The sequence below is a fragment of the Emydura macquarii genome, unplaced genomic scaffold, assembly GCF_026122565.2.
Source record: "Emydura macquarii macquarii isolate MOO-44397 ecotype Brisbane River unplaced genomic scaffold, CSIRO-AGI_Emac_v2 contig_320, whole genome shotgun sequence".
In the NCBI taxonomy this organism is placed as follows: domain Eukaryota; kingdom Metazoa; phylum Chordata; order Testudines; family Chelidae; genus Emydura; species Emydura macquarii.
In genome coordinates this window covers 1,576,721-1,596,500 of record NW_027130457.1, presented here as the reverse complement: position 1 = coordinate 1,596,500, position 19,780 = coordinate 1,576,721, and the positions used below count along the sequence as shown (strand labels likewise).

At 38.6% G+C, this 19,780-nt stretch overlaps 1 long non-coding RNA gene across 1 annotated transcript in view; it reads right to left on the bottom strand.

The window, feature by feature from the left end:
- Nucleotides 1–853: 853 nt before the first annotated feature.
- LOC137167155 (uncharacterized) overlaps nt 854–19,780 on the bottom strand; it is a 34,333-nt gene continuing 15,406 nt past the window's right edge. Inside the window, exon 4 of the long non-coding RNA XR_010924028.1 lies at nt 854–1,440. This is a non-coding gene — a long non-coding RNA (uncharacterized lncRNA). The remainder of the gene's footprint in view (nt 1,441–19,780) is intronic.

Sequence of the window (19,780 nt, the reverse complement as noted above, 5' to 3'; positions counted from 1 at the left end):
GGGACAGCCAATGAAAAAATGAAAGGCAGCAAATTTAAAACAGATCAAAGAAAATTCTTTTATGTAATCCATCTGTAAAATTCCCTGTCATGAGTTCAAGAGCTTGAGGATTCAAAAAAGGATGAGACAGAAAATGACTGTGGAAAATGAATACATGTACACTCAGTCTATGACTAGATTGGTTTTATTCTGTCAAGCAGAAGGATAAGGCCCCATTCTCAGTGCCTTCCTTGGTTGAGTAGTTCAATTTTTGATGACTCAGTTCCAAATACCTTAAACAGGAAGAAGAGCACCAACAGAAATAATTAATGGGCTGGAAGGACTGCTAAAAGATTAAAGTGAGCTGTTTATGCATTACAATTAGAGCTGGCAGTGACACTAGGCCGGGTCTATACTACAAAGTTAGGTAAATGTTTTAAGTCGCCTTGCAATGAATTATCTGTGCAAATATAAATGCTCAAATTTGTCTCCTGCCGATGTAAGCACTCTATTATGATGACATAGCAATACCACCTCCCTGAACGGTGTTGAGTAATAGTTGATGTACTGTGGTCAATGCAGTGTGAGTGTAGACACTGCATGACCTATGTCGACCCTAACAGTCCTCCAGCAGCTGTCTCACAATGCCCGACAGTGACCGCTCTGGTCAAAATTCTGAACTCCACAGCCCACGGGTCATGGAGATTGGAAGCCACCACCCCTTTTAAAGCCCCAGCATATTTTTGACCTGCCGCTTTTACAATGAGCTGCATGCCATACTTGGCAGAGTCCCTATAAGCTCCACTCAGAGCACCATGGAGCCCTGAGCACTAGGAGCCTGAGATAGAGACTCCTGTGGCAAATAATGAGGAGTAAGGACTCAGAGTTCAGGGGTTCAGCTATGCTGTGAGCCAGGATCTTTTTGCAACTGCACTACAGTGTAGCCAATCCCACCTGTTGAGCACAGATGAGGCCGATTCAGGGGAAGGAACCTCAGGTAAGTCTGTGAATGCATTCTCTCTTAAAAAGTTTAAATGTGAAGCTGGCACATGACCTAACTCTAAGTTAGCAAGACATGTCTAATTTTTATTGTTTTACTCATACGAGAAAAGGCAAAACAAACAGAGGTAAAACTGTTATCTGCTTTTCATTCCCTCGTAGGGTTATGTGGGGATCATGGCATACAGAGCAGTTTGTTTACATACATAATGATGTTGTTAGTATCCTCCTGAGGGCTCTTGATTAAACTTTCATGGAAGACTCTTCAGTCCTCTCCAGAACATTTCTAGGGATTGCCACCTTATTTCTTCCTCGATGGTAGGACCAAGGCTTAAATTCAGCCAGAGCTGAATTTCGTTTCCATTGTGACTGTCAATCCAGTGAGACATCTGTCTGGTTTAGCTGAGCTGCTGTCCTTGCAGATTTGAAAGATGCCCCCTTAACACCCCTGGAATCTTCACTCTGATGAAGAGAAGAAAGAAGAGGACTAGAGAAGACATGCTCTCTGAGATCCTGCAAGACAGTGCTGCATTGGACCATGAACCAAGGGCCAGAAGGGTGAGTATAGCAGGCAGCCTGGAGAAGGAAAAAGTGGACAGAAGAAAGACCCAGGAGTCTGACCAGGGAAAAGAGAGGGAGATGCACCAGGCAGCATGGACTTCTCAGGTAGCCAACACAAATGCTGCAATATCTTGCAGACCTACATGTCCAACAGTCACAAGCTGCAGTCAGTGCTGACATTTTACAGTGCAGCTCCTACACTCCCCAATATTTCACATGGCATCATTGGCTGCATCACTATCTTTACAACGCCACAGTGGGGGACAGTAAAAAAACCCAGTTTTCCATACATTGATTTGTGGGAGCCACAGTTGTTGTGCATTTGGCTTAAATGTACTAAAGGGGACACAATTGTTTTCTACCATTCTACATTTCAAAGTTCTGTTCCATTAATTTATTTTATAAATTTGCACTGTATTGATTTTTAACTGCACATTAATTTTTGCATTGCTTTTGTTAAGTAATACATTTTTATATTTTGGTAATAAATTCATCTTCATCACTTCATAACATTCAGCAGACTGCCTAGAGTTACTCAAAGCATACATTTCTTCTAATAGAACAGGACCACTGAACTCATAGTTCAGTTAAAAACAGATAATAGTGATAAGTGTACAGCAAGCACTGCATAATTCATAGGTACATTAAAAGACAGTGTGACATTCATAAATGTACACCAAGGGCTACACTATTCTTAAAAAACCCAAAAATTTCAGGGCCAGGTAGAGCATCATCTGGTTATTATGGCTGGCCATTTAAGGACACTTTCAAGGCCTCCCTCAGCTGCACAGCTCCACATTGAGTTCTTTTAATGCCCCTTATGACTGACTATTCAAATTCAGCAGACAGCTGCTCCACCTCTCTCCCCTACCCTGGTGGCAACTCTTCCCCCTTCTGCTCACAGATATTATTTGGGAAACAACAGGCAGCTATAACAACTGGATATTTTTCTCACCGAGACCTTATCTAGTGAGTAAGCACCTCCAGCATGACTTAATTGAAGTAACTGAAGTAACTGAATCTTTCTTTGGAGCAGTCAAGTGATCAGTGTACATCTTCACAAGATGTGGGCTTGCCAGTGGAAATCCATTGATTCATACAAAATGTCCCTGCTTACAGCTTTCTGCACAATCCTGTGTTCTTAAAGATATAAGCATCATGATATAAGATAAAAGATAAAGATATAAGCATCATGTATCTTCCCCAATCAGCCCACACTGATACCAGTAGTGTTCCCGGTGATCAACCAATGCATGGTGGATGTACTTCTGTTGATGTACTCTGTGCCATGTTGGGCTGTGGCCAAAATAGGAATATATGTGCATTCTGTTGTTTCATGGCAATTCCGGACCGCACAGCTGCAAATTCACCCATCATATCTAGCACATTGCCTGGAGTCACGGTCCTACTTAGTGGAATACGATTAACGATCCTACACACTTGCATGACAACACGTCCACTGTGGATTTTCCAACTCCAAAATGATTTCCTTCTAAGTGGTAGCAATCTGGCATCGCAAGCTTCCAGAGTGAAGTCGCTACTCACTTCTAAACTGCCAATATAGCTCTCATTCTGCTGTCCCTGTGCTGGAGAGCTGATGCAGATGCGGCACACAGATCCAAGAATGTGACCTTTCACATCTGAAAGTTCTGCAATCACTCCTCGTCTCCCCAAACCTGCATTGAAATGTGATCCCATCAGTCAGTGCTCATTTTGTGGGCCCAGAAGTGGTTCTTCACTGTCTACAGATGCTCCATGAATGTCACTAACAACCTTGAATTGTTTTTTACTATGTTCCTTAGCATCTGTCCTCAAAGAAGTCTTCATATCCCGCAATGTTACAGTACGTCCTGAAGCTCTGCAAATAGCAGAGGATCTTGCATCCTATATTAGCAACATATAATATATTTATTATATTAGCACAAAGCCATGTGGGCTCCATGCTTCTGCCAGAGATGGCGGACAGCAACAACTGCTGTGTGGGTTTGTTTGATTTTTTAAAAAGGCACAAAAATTATGGGATAGAAATGGCATTATGGCATGAATAAAGTTGCATGATGGGCACTTGACTCCTTGTTCCAAGCCCTCACCATGTGACTCATGTGTCCCACAATGCATTATGATGGAGGGTAACATGTGGCAATGGGATACCTACCCATAGTGCAAGGCATTTTGCATCAACCTAAGTGCTCCTGATAAGTATGTGCAATGCTGATGCAGGCAACCACGTACGTGTGCACACAAGCAATATACTAACTGTAATGGATTTACCCAACGTAACTTGTGTTGATCAAAGTTAGTAGTGTAAACATGGCTCTAAAGATAAGGTAGCCTGACTCTTATCATAAAACCCTATTTTTTACTTGCTTATAATTTTGCCAAACTTTAACCATTCAGACTGAAATTTTCCATGCCATATGATTGACTCAGGCAAGAACAATTTCTGAAAAACATAATACAACTGTTTTCAAGAACAAGGCTAGGGGAAAATATGTTGTTTTGTCTATGTCAAAATATTCTTATAACCATTTCACTGAGAAACTCTAGCATCTCCATGCTTTGGAGAAGGGACTTGAAATCTGATAGGGTTTTTGACCTGGTGTCAGGATATGCCTTTTGTCCTCCCATGAAAATCCACCCTAATTATAATACCATGAAAACCACCATTTGAACATGTTCAGCATATATTTATTAGAGATTGGCAGCAAAATCCTTTGAACATTCTGTTTTCAGTGAGCATGCTCCACTCGCACTGAGCTCACTGAACATGCTCCGGTGCTGAGTTCTCTGCAACCCTGCTGAACTCCAGGCAGTGAGGAAAAGAGGAGGTGGCCTGAATGGAAAGGAGAAGGATAAGCATCATGAGGAGGAGGGCAAGAGCAGAGGGAAACTGGAACAGTGCCTCCCGTAATGGGGTCTAAATCTGTTTGCGGCCTTTTTATGCTGCTGTAATAAAAGTTAAATAATATGAATAAGAATAAGAGAACAGACTGGAAGAGAACATGAAAGAATGGGAGCAAAAGGGAGTAACACTAGAGCACACCCCTCTACAGAAACATTTTCATGTCCATGTTCTAGTGCAGTTGATTGGAAATCATCTGCAGTTTGGTGGTGAAGAGAAACTTCATAATTCCCAGAGCACAGTTGTTCCAGCCATGCTAATATTGTGAGTGCAGCGTATGAGCCAGCTGGTAGTAAGAGCCATAGCAATACCAAAAATACCAGTACCAATGCCAAAACTGCATTCTTCCCCAGCACCCTCTGAAGACTCTTCTAAACAAATGGATAGGTTGTGGGTTGTGTACCAAGCAAAGCAGCCATTTAAGAAGGTCCATACAAAGCACAGGGAACCACTCATCACCAGGCTAGATTGAGGATGTTGAAAGGCCACTGGCCTTCTGAAGATATAAAATGAGTGGCTATAAGGGTTGGGGGATGGGTGGCTATAAGACTTGGGGGCAGGACAGGCCCTAGTAATGCAAGAAGAGAAAAGGTGATTTGGTGAGTAGGAGCCTCAGAAGATAATGGTTGGAGATTTGAGTTCATCAAGCTTTCAAGCTTACATGGAACTCTTCTTCCTTTCTGAGAAACATACTCAGTGTGTCACATCTAAATACAAAGTGGAACAGATGAGGAGTAAACATGTTGCAAAAGACCAGTCAAGGTGAAGCGGGCAGTTAACATCTTTGCAGTTATAGGACAAAGAAGTGTTAGTGGGTTACAGATTGTTGTAACGACCCATAAATCCAGTGTCTTTATTAAGTCCATGATTTTTGGTGTCTAATAGAGTTATGAATTTAAGCTCCCATCTTTTGAAGGTGTTTTGTTGGTTTCCTTTAAGGATGAAGATTGATATATCATATATAGAATGATCATTTCATGAAAAGAGATCACTCACAGGTGATAGGGTGTCTTTGTCTTTTATAATTTTTCTGTGTGAATTCATTTGGATGTGTAGTTACTTGTCTGGTTTCATCCACATAATTGTTATTGGGGCATTTAATGCACTCGATGAGGTACACTACATGTTGTGATAGACATTTCTATGACCCTTGGATCCTGAAAGTGAATTGTGGGGAATACTGATCATCATAGCAGTGAAGATATGTATGTAGATTTTGCTTCTGTTCTGTTCTGTCAGGGTCTGGTGCCACTTTGAGTTGATGTGTCTTGGTCCGTGGGGAGCTTGTTTCTGATGGTGAGCTTATCAAGATTGAGGGGTTGTTTGAAGGCCAGAAGAGGGGGTTCAGGAAACATTTATTTCAGGATGTAGTGAGATAAGCTTGCCAATAAAGTGAGTCATATAGTGTAGTGATACCACTACAAATAGTAAATATAGTAAAAATACACAAATAATCTAAAAGTAAAACATCAATGAATTTGAAAGCAAAATTTAACTCACACAGGTTTCTCTTGGTTAATCAGTCATAGTTACTGATTAATATCCATTATTACTGTAGCACATGAAAATACTTGTGTAAAGTTAAGTGCTTTGAGAGAGGGGTGTTTCAGTACAAGTGAGAAGAAGTTTAACGTAGAAACAAAGAATCCACAACTATAAAATGTATAAATTGCCTATTCCAGAGAAATATGCAACTATCAAGATTCAAAGTGGTTTTTTTTTCTGAAAAGAAAAGCAGAAAGTTACTGTCTTTGATGGTTTATGAAGTGGGTTGATCTTTCCTAGGATATTTTTGTTGCCTGGTAAGAGTGAGTTACTCTGTGAGAAGGAAGAGCACTAAATGAAATGGGTGAGATTAATTCTGTTGTAACAGGCTCATAATTAGTTTCTGTTTACTTAATACGATCCTGGAGCTGGAGAATAAGTTAATTAGAACCATTTCTAAATAATGACAGGTCCCAAGCATTGCCTTGAATATAAATATGTTGCTACTGAAAGCAAGGATGCTGCCTTATAGTTATTATACTCATTAGTTGAGCTCAAGTCAGAATTTTGGGTGCTAACTGTTTAACCATTCTCTCCAAAGAGAGAAATGAAATATGAATATAAATCAGCTTTGCTCAGCTAGTCAAACAAATGGCTCTTTTAATTTATATGACTCTTCCAAAATGCAAGGAGATCTTGGGACAAAACCAGCACAGGATTGTAGTAATTAAAACCACTTCTAAAGAGTCTTTGAGCCAAATTTTTGAAAGGTATATTGTAGTAGTAATGTGTATATTTTTGTGGGAAGAGAAAGGGGTCAAGTCAAGTTTCAATGGATGACCTTCCTCATATATATATTTTAATATTTTCAAATGTGACCATAGTTCTCACAATAATGATGCTTTCAATTTGCATAGCAATGTTCGCCTGAGTATTTTAAAGCGCTTGACAAACATGAATAATTAGGTCTCCCAATACCACTATGAAGGAGGTGATTTATCATCCCTATTTTACGATGAGTGATCTAGAGAACACCACACCTTTGCCATAGCCACATAGGCTGAGATTTCAAAGTTGGATAAGGAAGTTAGATGCCCAAATCCCACTCAATGTCATAAAGAACATGACTGCATTGGGACACCTAATTACCTTAGGAGCACTTACAGAATTAAGTACTACTCAGCATGTGTAAGCATGGCAGAATTATGTCCATTGTGATTCAGTACTACAGACTCCAGGAATCCTGCCTATCAGCCCATGTCTCTAACCATTAGGTAACTTGCTAATGACAATTTAATTCTCTAATAAATGAAACTGGTAGTATAATAGCATTCAACTGAGTTATTTACATGTGTGTTTGTTTTCAGAAGACTTAGAGTCCAATCTTGCAAGATGCTAAAGGTCCCTCAATTCCCACTGAAATCAGCTCCCAGCATCACACAGGTTTGAGCTCTTGATCATTTACAAGAATGGTTTATGAATTCTTTCACTGCCAGGTCAGTATTTCAAATCTATGTAGATTCTTGCTTTTTTCTGTGGATAAATGTATGGATTCAGTTATCGGTGCTGTCAGTCCAGCACCTTGCACAAGTATTAAATCAACTTAAGTAGGTTCTGGCTTTCTATGAACTAGAGATGTAAAAATTAGTTTAAGAAAAAATCCATTTAAATGATCTAAAAATAGAACATTTAAATGGTTAAATGCATAGGGAGGGAGAAACTGCGGCTTCCCCGTCACACATGCAGAGCTGTAGCTGGGCAGCTCTTGCTCGCGGGGAGCCAAGCCCAGTTGCCTCTCTCTCCACCGCAGTTTAAACGGTAATCAGCCATTTAAAATGTTTAAATGGCTGATTACCATTTAAACGTTTCGGTTTTTACCTCCCTACTATGAACATAGACATTACAAATTGTTACTTGAACTTTGTAATAAAAGTTCAAAGTAAACAAAAATATACATGCATGTATTACAACTAGAACAAATAAATTATCCCTTTCTGAAAACCAGGCTTCAGTTTCCAAGTGTTTTGGGAAAAAACAATATAATTTGCTGCACAAGCAATTGCTGCACAAGCAGGTTAACTTGATAAAATTTTTTCCTTCCCTTTATATTGCAAATTGATTTTTGTTAACCCTTCACTGACTGGTTGGCTAGAGAGGATTTACTGTATATGCCTCTCCTATACAATACTTGGGCAAGATTAAGGATAGTGAGGAATTCTAAGAAATGTTGCTGTATTTATTGTATAAAGTAACTGAACCTAAGGCAAGTTAATAGGATCAATTTGCTGGATGAGCACAAGATCAAATTTGATGACATAACCCCCATGAATAAATAAGTAAGGACAATAGCATATAAAACAAATATAGTTACATTTGCTACAGAACTCTCTAACTCATACACATCAGTTACTTTTCCTAAATCAGTTTATTCCCTATGGAGGGGAAAGGAAAGAATGTATATTGTTTACAGGAAAAAACTTCCAGATAAAACAACTGGGAGCCTTAATCATTGTTGTCCTACACCCAGCATAAAGAGGGTATGAGGCAGATTTAAGCCCCACTGATGAATAGCAACAGTTCAGGGTCTCTTCCACCACATGCAGAGCCACTAGAGCTGGCTCTGTGCACCCCCATAAGCACTAAACGGAAATGGGCATGTTGGTGAAGTCCAAAGTCTAGCCAGGGGAAGGAGGAGTTGTGGCTGTGATATTCCTGTGCTCCAGTCAGTGGCATGCTGAGGGTCTCTGGCACCCTGGGGCCGAGCCTACATTGGTGCCCCCACCAGGACTCATGCGCCACTCCCACACAGGTCGTGGCACCACCTCCCGAGCGGCCCTGGAGATGGGGGGTCTGTACCTGTGGGTGGGGTGCAAATAACAGGCTCGGCTCCACTCCTCCTGCCCCCCACAGTTACCCACTGCACGGGTAAGGGCCGGCCCGGCACTTATCCACCATTCCAGCCCTGCAGCCTGGTGCCGGCTTGGATGGGGCAGCCTCACCTTCCTTCCCCCGAGTGGGGGGAGACAAGCCAGCTCTTCACGATGTGCAGGGAATGAGGTGCTGACCAGTGCCCCTCAGAGCCTCCTGCGTCACCCGCCTCCTATGCGTGGTGAGGGGACGGCCTCCCCCCCTCGGTACGCCATTGGCTCTAGTGATTACCAAACTTTTAGGTATCAGTTTCTGTTCCTTTCCCCTCTCGCTGCTCTAGTCTGACTTTTTAAAAGATGGACAAAGACACCAAGTAGAGAGAAATTAGCAAATTAAATAGGTCCCACCTATCACAAAGAAGGCAACAAATATAATGGCCACTCCTGAAGAATAGCAAATAATTTCCAAGTAATAGCTTATTCAATTCATTTTGCCTTTGTCTGTGTTCATAAACAAATCATGACTTTTACAGTTATTCAAAACTATTCAGTAGTGGATGGCATTAAAGAGACTTCTGGAGTGGGCTTCGGCAACAACCAGGAACATGCTTCCTTCAAATGGGCCAGCAAAATCAATGTGAATATGCTGCCATGGGTTTTCAGGCCAGTCCCATGGGTGTAGGGGTGTCAACTAAGGTGTGTTCCTCACACTCTGACATGAAGTTCAAGCTCTTGCCTTCTCTTCAATGGCACTGTCCAGGCCATGCCACCAAAAGTAGCTTTGTGAAACTTCTTTCATGCGAATTATTCCAAAGTAACCTGAATTTAACTGTTCTAACATCTGAGCTCTCAGTAGTGGTGGAATAATCATGCGCATCCCCCACATGGATTGATAACTCCATCCTGCTGGACATGTAGGGACGAAGGTCAAATAAGACCTGAGAGTCCCATAGAGACATTCCATGCATCACTCGGTCCAGTGCAGGACACAAAATACACAACTTTATGTAAGTCAATAGTATTGTTTCTGTTTTGATTGTATGACTGATGTAGCTAACCAGCACACCTTGAATTTCAAATTGGGTATTCGGTTGTAAGATTTGCAATTGTCAATATACATGTTTTTAGTTACATCAGACAACCAATCAGAGAAGAGAAACAATACCTCGTTACTTGCATTACTAATCAGCACATAATGAAGGAAAACCATATTGTTTAAAATTCACTTTTGGTGAATCTTTGAGTAGTAAAGTTTAAAATTCAATTTTTAAGTATTTGCACGAGTGGAGCTCAAGAGCTTAAAAAGTGAACAAAAAAAGATAAAATCAAATCAAAACACTCCTTCACATTAAATCAGATATTCCTGGGTATTCTTTCCACTGTTCACTCTGTCACACACATAAGCCATGACGCATAACCAAATCTGGAAGTTAGTTTATCTTCATCTAGCATGATTGGGTATCTTAATTATATTATGAAAATGGGTCTGACCAGCCAAGTGACAAAACTGTATCTTGGTTTGCCAGGAAAGGGTGGAGGTGAAGGAGAATATAAAACAAGAATGATGTAACCAGAGACAGATTTTCAGGCCTGCTCCTTCTCCCCATTAGTCAATGACAAAAGTCTCATTGACTTTTGCATGGCCAGGAATGGGTTTGTATATGTGAGTGAGTGTGTGTGCAGTACCTTAAACAGAAAACATGCTTAATGAAGATACACAGAGCTAAGAAACTGTGTGAAGGTTAAGGGCCCTGTTTTGCCTTTAAATACATACATTAATTCCTCTGGAGTCATGTGCATGTCAGGCACACATGCATCTAAAGAGAAACCTGTGCTAAATTTTTTAAGCAGTTTTGTTGGTAACTAAGGGACAAACCTGTGAAGTGATGAACACCCGCATCTGTAACTAAAATCAATTCAGTTTTGCTGTTACTGATACAAAAATATTCATTAATATTACCATCTGGAATGGATATTTCTTACTGAAAAAATGATGCAGAAGAGTCCTATCTTCCATTTTTATAAATGACTTAACTACTGCTTGCAAGTGCACTAATAATCAGCTCAATGACACAATTATCTGTTAGAGTGAACCTAATTTATATGATTAACATCTTATTTACAACATGATTTTGTCAATATTTGAAGCTGGTTTTATGATTTGTTTTTAAGTGGTAAGAAAAGCTGCTCAACATTATTCAGCTGTGATCCAAGGCTGGGAACATTCGTACTTTCCAGCCTCATAAGTTTCCACTTGTGTTTGCTGATGAAGGTAAACATCTAAACATCTGGCTGAACACCCATTTTTTGCTAAAAGAACCATGCTATGAAAAAATTATTAATGTTGAATTTAACACTATTTAGACTTGAGAAAACATTGCCAAATATACTGTAAAGAGCAATATTTCCTTCTCCTGTCAGACTAAGTTATTGGGGCCTATATTCTACAATTACTCAGTCTGAGATAGCAGTATTATTAAAGTGAATTCAGTATTATCGGTAAGAAAGGTGACACTGTACTTAGGAGTATTTGTGACAGCTTAGTTATCAATGGGGAATAAAAAATAACTCTGGAATAGCCTATAGAAAGAAATGATCATTCAAACAGATATGTAACGGGTATGTACATGAGACAATTTGCACACACTTATCTGTGCATCTCTGGAGCCAGATTTGATAGTTGAGATTTGAACCTGGAATAGCTCATGCACAGTACTGATGGAACTGATGAAAAATATACACGTTGAAAGAGCATCACACAACTGTCAAGTGCTGACTAGCGTGATAAGATCACTGATGCTACCAGCATCACTGTTCAGGCTTCAGACATAAACTATCAAGTTGAAGAAGACAGATGACTGCTTGCATTTGACATGAAGTGCAATTGATGAAGCTCAGTGGATCCTTTATACTACTCATATGACATTCCAAAAGGGTTCATCTGTCTACCAAGAGAACACTGACTGTGGAAATTAAAATATTAGGTGGACGATACTATCATGTCTTCTACATGATGCAAATTCAAATCACCATCAATAGGCAGAAGTGTAAGATGTTTAACCTTTTCACTGCTTGCACTCACTACAGAATTATTTTTATACTAAGGGTGTCCATGAGGGTATATGAGGAGTACTAAGGATGACATCTGTCTCACTACCCAGTACTATGAGCAGCCATGAAGCAATTCATCATGGAGAATTGTTTTTAAAATATACTATTTTTAACCTGATTTGAAGAGAGATCAGATCTAGCAACTCCTAATACTATAGCCTATAGAGTCAGCACAAAGCGGGAGGGGAAGAAACCTGCACCTTTTTCAGTTCTGCAGTGAATAAGATTCCCTCACTCTCAAAAACAAATATCCCTTTGTCCTCAGCTTCAAAGCCCTACAGTGCCTGGTTCTTGCCTGTCTCTCTTCCATCTCCTGCCACCTTCTCCCTTTCACACTGTCAAAAAGGCATGGCTATTTACACCCTTTGGGCCTGATCTAAAGTCCATTGAAGTCAATGGAAAGACTCCTGTGAGCTTTGGATCAGGCCTTTTATGTTCTTCTCCCACCCTCATCTGCAAGTTTCCTGTCACACTGCTCTGCATCCTCTTCCTGACCCAATTCACCATGACCTGATCCTCCTCTCTTTTTTTCCCCCCAAATTATTCCAAAATGCACTTTTAAAAGAGGCCAGTAAAACCTGGCTTGCTTGCTCCAGCCCTTCCTAATTTACTGTAAATATATGAGTAAGAGAGAATAATCCATACAAAAATTGTGACACTCTCTCTCCATCTCATACAAGCTTTTCCTTCTCCTATGTTTATCCGTTTAGATGACAAACTCTTTGGGGCACAAACTTTGTCTTCTGTCTGTAAATCATCTCAAACTGTCTCTACCAAGGTACTTAAAATAACTCCCATCATCTTAATACCTGGAGTTCCTCAGAAATATTAATGAATTTATCTTCACCTCATGAAGTAGGAAAGCCATGCTGGCATTGTACATATAATAAATAATAAACTAAATAACCATTTGGGATCAGTTGGAATGACTGGTTTCTATAAAGGAAAGATCATCAAATAGACCAATTAAAAGTAATTGAACTACTCACATGAGCAAGGAGATCAGAATTTGGCCTAAAATCAGGTGAAATGAAATGAAATGAAGACATGGAACACTTTCTGGTTGTTTAGCTGCAGTTGAACTACTTTAAAATGCATTTTGCTACAGTGACGAGATACTCACAGTAATGTATCTGCTTCAGGGATTAAACCCTTGCAAACATGAATGTATTAAAATATAATGTCCCCACCCACTACCACCATGTGCTTTGTAAACATTGCTAAAACTGATAGAAAGATAGAAATGTGTTCTTTTTTTGTTGTCTTAAATACTATTCAGAAGTAATAGATCTTACCCCATTTTTAAATGTAAAACACTTTTCCCATGCACTTATATAATATGCATCACTGATACATATAATGAAGACTTTCAAATAACTGAGATATGAGGTGAGAAGTGATGTTTTGTATTAAAGCAAGAAGTAAAACTTAATTATGGAAATGCTTTTAATTAGGGCCAGAATGTTTCAGATGTGAATGCCTAGACTTAGACACAGAATCCCATTTTTAGGCTCCAGTCCTCTGAACAATTATTAATGTGTTTTAATTTACACCTAAACAGTCCCAATGAAGTCAATAGGACTATTCACAAGTATAAAATTAAGCATGTGTGTGTTTACAGGCTTATAGACTTAGACACCTTATATACATGGCCTGATTTTTAGAAGAACTAAGAACTGGTAGCTATCATGGAAATCAATATTGTGAATTTTAACCTAGTGTTTTTTTAATATAAACAATAATATTTCTCTTTATTCCAATTTGTTACCTAAAGGAATTTCTCTTTATTCCAATGCATTATCTACACTCTTTTTTCTTTTAATTCATTCATGAAAAGTTTGACCATTATATGTGTAAACTATCACTGCCGTATTGAATTTCCTTTTGAATTAAATGGCTAATTTGTTACAATTTTTAGAAAGAACAACTATTTTATGAACCTCAGCAAGACGATGCATCATAAAAAAGGGATAGTTAAACACTGCAGTATATTATTTAACTTTAAGTTACTCTCTTATGCCTATTACTTTAGGATTTTTCATTTACTGTCCTGTGCTGGTTGTTTTTCCTCCTTCTGCCCTTCATATTGACCGAATGTTAACTAACTTGCAGTTGATACAATATTATAATTAGAGCCGCAGCTGTTTCTCACAAAATTTGGTGTGTACTGAGGAAAGTTCTGCATGCCTGACTGAAAGTACTGATTTGCTTCTCAAGCTTGAATCAATACTTTATAAATTATCATTGATGTGTATTTAAAAAAAAACATTTATTATCATTCGTATTACAGTAACATCTAGAGGATCAAAACCAAATTCTGAGCCCTATTGTACTTGTATTGTACAAATCCATGAGAGACAATCCCTGCCCTGAGGAGCCTACAGACAAAGTGTGAAAGATAACAGGCACAGAGACATAAAGTGACTAGCCAAAAGTCACAAAGCAGATTAGTGGCAGAACCAGGAGTACAAAGCAGGTCTGTTAACCTTCAGATATGTGTCCTATATCCACTAAACCATGCTACCTTCTTTATTAAGTATTAGAAATACTTTATTAAATATTATAGTCTTGTCATAACTATATACAAAGTAATTTGTCTAGATCTTGGAGTGTTTACACAGGCAAAATTCTCCAGTGACTTCAATGGAAATCACATCGTATCAGAGGGAAGAACTGGGCCCATTTAAAAAAAAAAAAAAAAGGAAAGCCACAGAGTTTATGTAATCTGAAATTATTCATTGTGTCAATTATAATTACTTTTTTACTTTATAATACTATTCCTCCTTTGGTTCAAGTCACTCATGTTCAAGAAAGATTGATATACACTGGAACAAGTGCAGAGAAGAGCTACTAGGATGATCAGGGGAATGGCGGCCCTCTCTTATCTGAGGAGACTAGAAGAGCTTGGCTTGTTTAATCTAGCAAAAAGAAGATTGAGCTGGAATAAGACTGCTCTCTATAAATACATTAGGGAGTAAATATCAGGAAGGGCGAAGAGCTATTAAGCTAAAAGACAATGTTGGTACAAGGCCAAACAGATATAAACTGGTCACGAACAAATTCAGGCTGGAAGTTAGGTTTCTAACCATCAGAGGAGTGAGGTTCTGGAACAGCCTCCCATTAGGAGCTGTGGGGGCAAATGACTTAATTAGGTTTAAGAGACAGCTGGACAAATTTATGAGTGTGATTGTATGATGGGATTGCTTGTAATGGTGGGGAGCTCACTTCTACTTTCTGTCTTATGTTCCAAAAACTCACGTTCCAGGGTTTCAGCTTGCCACTGGCAGAGTTTAGGAAGGGATTCCTCTCAGCCCCCCAGTGTATTTTGGAAAGGTTTTTTTAATCTCCTTCCTCTTAAGCATCAGGGATGGACACAGCTGGAGATGGGACATTGGATGGGGTAGGCCAAGGCTCTGAGTTAGCACCAAGCATTTCTATCTCAGGAGCTTGGCTGGCTGGTTCTTGCTCACATGCCCGGGTCTAACTGATTGCATATGTGGGCTTAGGAAGGAATTTTTCCCCCAAGTCAGGTTGGCAGTAACCTTGGGAGTTATTCACTTTCCTATGCAGTGTATAGATGTGGGTCATTTGTCAAAATTATCTGTCAAATAATCAGAACTCAGGATAAAGATGTGTCTTGGATTACAATGCTCAATACCTGTAGCTGTTGATATTTACAATGAATGTTTAAAAAAATCAAGATAATATCTTCATTATCCACATAAACATAATGAAGACAAATTAGATGGGAGTTATTTTAGGAAAGCATAGATTTTAGAAACAAAGGAAAATCAATTAAATCACCATTATCCAGGCACTTACTACCAAAATGTTAAATAACGTTAGAAATGTAATTCAGTATTTCATGTTGAAAATGACCTCTACTTTTGGATGTGAAATTAACTGCTGAAAACCATTGTTTCCCATAGAATCTGTGGTCTGTGCCAATACAAGTACTGTATTATAAGATTGGAGCTCTACATTTCTCATCTATCAGACACCACTAGGCATTAATGGAATGTGTTCCTATTAAGCAGATTTTATGCTAATTCTGTCCTGATTAAGAAGCAGCAGTTCAGTTTCACCATTAGGCCAAATTGATTCCCTGTTAGACTTCCCAATACAGAAGCCATCCCGATTCCCAGGTAGAGTCCTGATGCTGTGAGAGACAGCCACAGGACTTTTTGCAAAGTGTTACGTTCCATCTTCCACCGGCTTCAGGACGGAGCGATCTCAACACCTTGCAGGTGGTCTCTGAGCCTAGCAATACCGGAGCCTTCATGTGTCTGAGTAAGTGGAGTTACTGTATTACTTTATTAATCAGTACGACATGCAAATTGTTTCAAGGCTAAGGAAATCTAAATACATTATTTGAGAGAGAAGGAAAGGCCTGAATTTTTAAACCTGGGTGCTGAATGTTGAGCTCTGAAATCCATAGCTAGGCTCCTAAATAAAAGTGGCTTAATTTTCAAAAGCTCTGAGAACCTGCTGCTACCACTGATTTCACTGAGATGTGTAGGTTCTCAACATTTTTCAGAATCAGACCAGTCATATGGATGTGCCTAAGTATAGCTTTAGGAGCTTAACATTAGGTACCCAGGTTTGGATTTTTTGGCCTAAATCTTTGCCTCCAACCGTGAGGTCAAGAACAGGTCATTTCCCAGACCTAAAATTATGGGACAGACCTAAAATTACGGGCACTAATGATTTTACTCATACTAACACTAAGATCAAAAGCCCTATTCCATTCAACCTAAGATATGTTGTAACCTATCTAGCAGAATTCATTTAATTTTTAATAGTTAATTAAAGTTCTTGTCCCAATGCCAAATGATAAGCATGTGGTGATTCCAGTTTGAATTGTGCTTACACTGTGCATTGTGGATGTATAGAGAATAGCCAGAATCTTTTGCAAATTGCAGTTTGCAATGTTTATCATGAATAAAGCTGTGAGAAGAAGTTGACATAACTTTGCTGTTGTCAGGAGAAATCTAAAAAACAAATGTACATCTCATGGGAGAATCCTTTAAGAGCAAGCAAAGAGGTGCCAGACTAAATCGGAGCAGACACTAGAATTTTTTAATGTAAATGATCTCCATTATTTTAGAGCTCACTACAAGAACATACACACATTCCAGGAATTCAACTGTAGTGACAGCAATTTTTATATCTCACAGAGCTGGGTAATATTATTACTTAAGACATTCTCCAATAGGTGAAAAAAGGGTTTTAGGTTAATAAATATGCCACTGAGTCATTTCACTTAAAAAAACCCAACATAATGTATATGCTTGGCATAGTTGAGTCTCCACTGCAAAGGCAACTTGCTTTAATATTGTTGCTTACTACAAGGAAAAAAATCTAATTTCTGATTGCTAGAAAACAGATGTGCAAGAGCTATTTTTTAATCAATAAGAGTTGTAAAAAATAGATAGGCACTTTTCCCTAAGAACACCTGTAAATTGCAAGTTGAACTCCTTTTTTTGCTTTTTTCCTAGAATAGGGTCCTCTCAACTATGAAGTGCATAGCTAAGTTTATCTAGTCTTAATACAAGTAGAAACTATGATGCAGTTGTAGTAGTACTGTATATAACAAACTCCATTCAGATCAGGGGTATTACATTGGGAGCAGTTACTAGTGAAGCACAAAAGTCAGATAATACAATAAAACAATAGCCTGAATGAAAATATTTCTAGTGATATCTTTTTTCGATGTTCTGAGTTTTCCAATCTAAGTTGAAGAACAGTTAATGAATTTAACCAGACAGCATGTACATACAATGCTGGCATTCAGTGTGCTCCTTTATTTCTTAAAATAACCCAGAATGATAATGAAACAAGAGTAGGCAGCTGTGGAGTTGTATTTTATCCAAAAAGCACCCTAAATATGTTTCACTGTTAAGACTCAGAATCAAAACTACAAAGATATTTTTGTTACTTTCAGCTGATAGTCATTAGACTATGGACCAAATTCAAATCTGGTATATGTGAGCATATCAGAAAATAATGCATCTCACTCAGGATTACCCTAAGGCTAACTGCTACAAATCGCAAAGAAAGTCTAGCTTATTGAGTGTCATATTTCCATTAAATCACATTCATACTCAAAAAGGTAGTTCATATTGTAATTGAAGATGTCATCCTTCATTCATCTCATATAGGATTATTTCAGTTGAGCATTACTTATTCTTTTGTGCTTTGAGTCTATTTATCTCTGTCTACGGGCTAATAGAAGATAAAATACGAGGCAGTGTGGTTTTTCAGGTGTCTCTAATAAAATAGTAATGACTAAGAGTCTTAAAAACAAGAATTCTCCTTTAGCCAACTACTACTAACAAAAAAAAGTGATAGGATTTTATAGTTCATCTCTAATACACCTTCAAAGGGAAAAATGAGAATTGGCAATTCTAATTAATTACTTCCAAAATTCAGATCTCCGATCTTCAGAAAGGGGCTACAAAATAACACATTAATAAGATAGCAAATTTTCTAGCATGTCATAAGTAGAATTATTAAAGTGATCCCAAGATCATTGATGCTGAATGCCAGGAGACCTTAAATCGCCATGGTTTTCTCTTTGATAAAATGAAGGACTCACAATAAGTATTTAACACCTCGTTCACAGTGTGATTAGGAAAATGTTAACACCTTTTAAACAGGATAAATGCTAATAAACTGGGATTCAAGTGAGGCTACTTGGTAACATAGAGCAATTTTCTAACTACAGTACTATGCATAATATAATGATTAAAGTGTGTTTTAAGATTTCAGTAGAACAGTAGTGTCAAGCACCAGCTCCATAGGCCAAAGCAACCCTGCTTGTTGAATTCGTAATGTCCTGAAGACAAAATCAGATTCTGCTGAATATAACATTCTATGCTTTAAAAATAAGTCAATTTCTAGACTCTCTGATTGCAAAAAAACCCCTCTCAAATATGAAGCAACGTAGCACCCAGAAAGACTGAAATAACTTCTCAATATATGTGAACTATCCTCATTTTTCTCAATGGCATATTAACTCTTAAATCCAATGACATTTTAAAGATCAATTTTTAAATAACTTTTGTGTTGGATTGCATGTCTACATAGAGCACAAAGAGACAAACTGAAAGATATGGCCCTGCTACTACTCTCAGCCTAAAGATTAAAAGCCTACATAGGGAATAACACGTTGAGTTCCTGCACAAAAGATTCACTCCTCCTGCAAGACATTCCCACTTAAGTCTTCTGCACTATAATAATGTACTGGAGTTGAATTATTTATCTTAGTGTGCCTTAGAATTACACTGGAAATGCTCAGAAAGCTTGGTGAAGCATGTGGTACAGTAACATAGAGAGTAAATTGCTGAGCATTGAATGAACATCATAGAAATAGTAGATCTGAAAGGGATTTCAAGAACTCAGCTAATCCAGCCCCCAATGCTGAGTGCTTTCCTGACAGATGTTTGTCTAACCTGATGTTTCCCTGAGTCCTTCCAGGAGTCCAGGGAAGCCCTGAGTCCTTCCCTGACAGATCTCTGTCTAACCTGTTCTCAAAAACTTCCAATGACAGGGATTCCACAACCTCCACAGCATATTCCAGAGTTTAACTACCCTTCTTTTTAGAAAGCTTTTTCTAAAATCTAACCTAAATATCCCTTGCTGCAGATTAGGCCAATTGTTTCTTGCCCTACCTTCAGAGGGTTTGGAGAACAAGATATCACTGTCCTCTTTATAACAGCCCTGAACATATTTAAAGACTATTACTAGATCCCCCCCAGTCTTCTTTTCTCAAAACTAAACATGCCCAGTTTTTTTTAACCTTTCTTCAGAAGTCAAGTTTTCTAAACCTTTTTTTCATTTCTGTTGCTCTCCACTGAACTCTCTCCAATTTGTC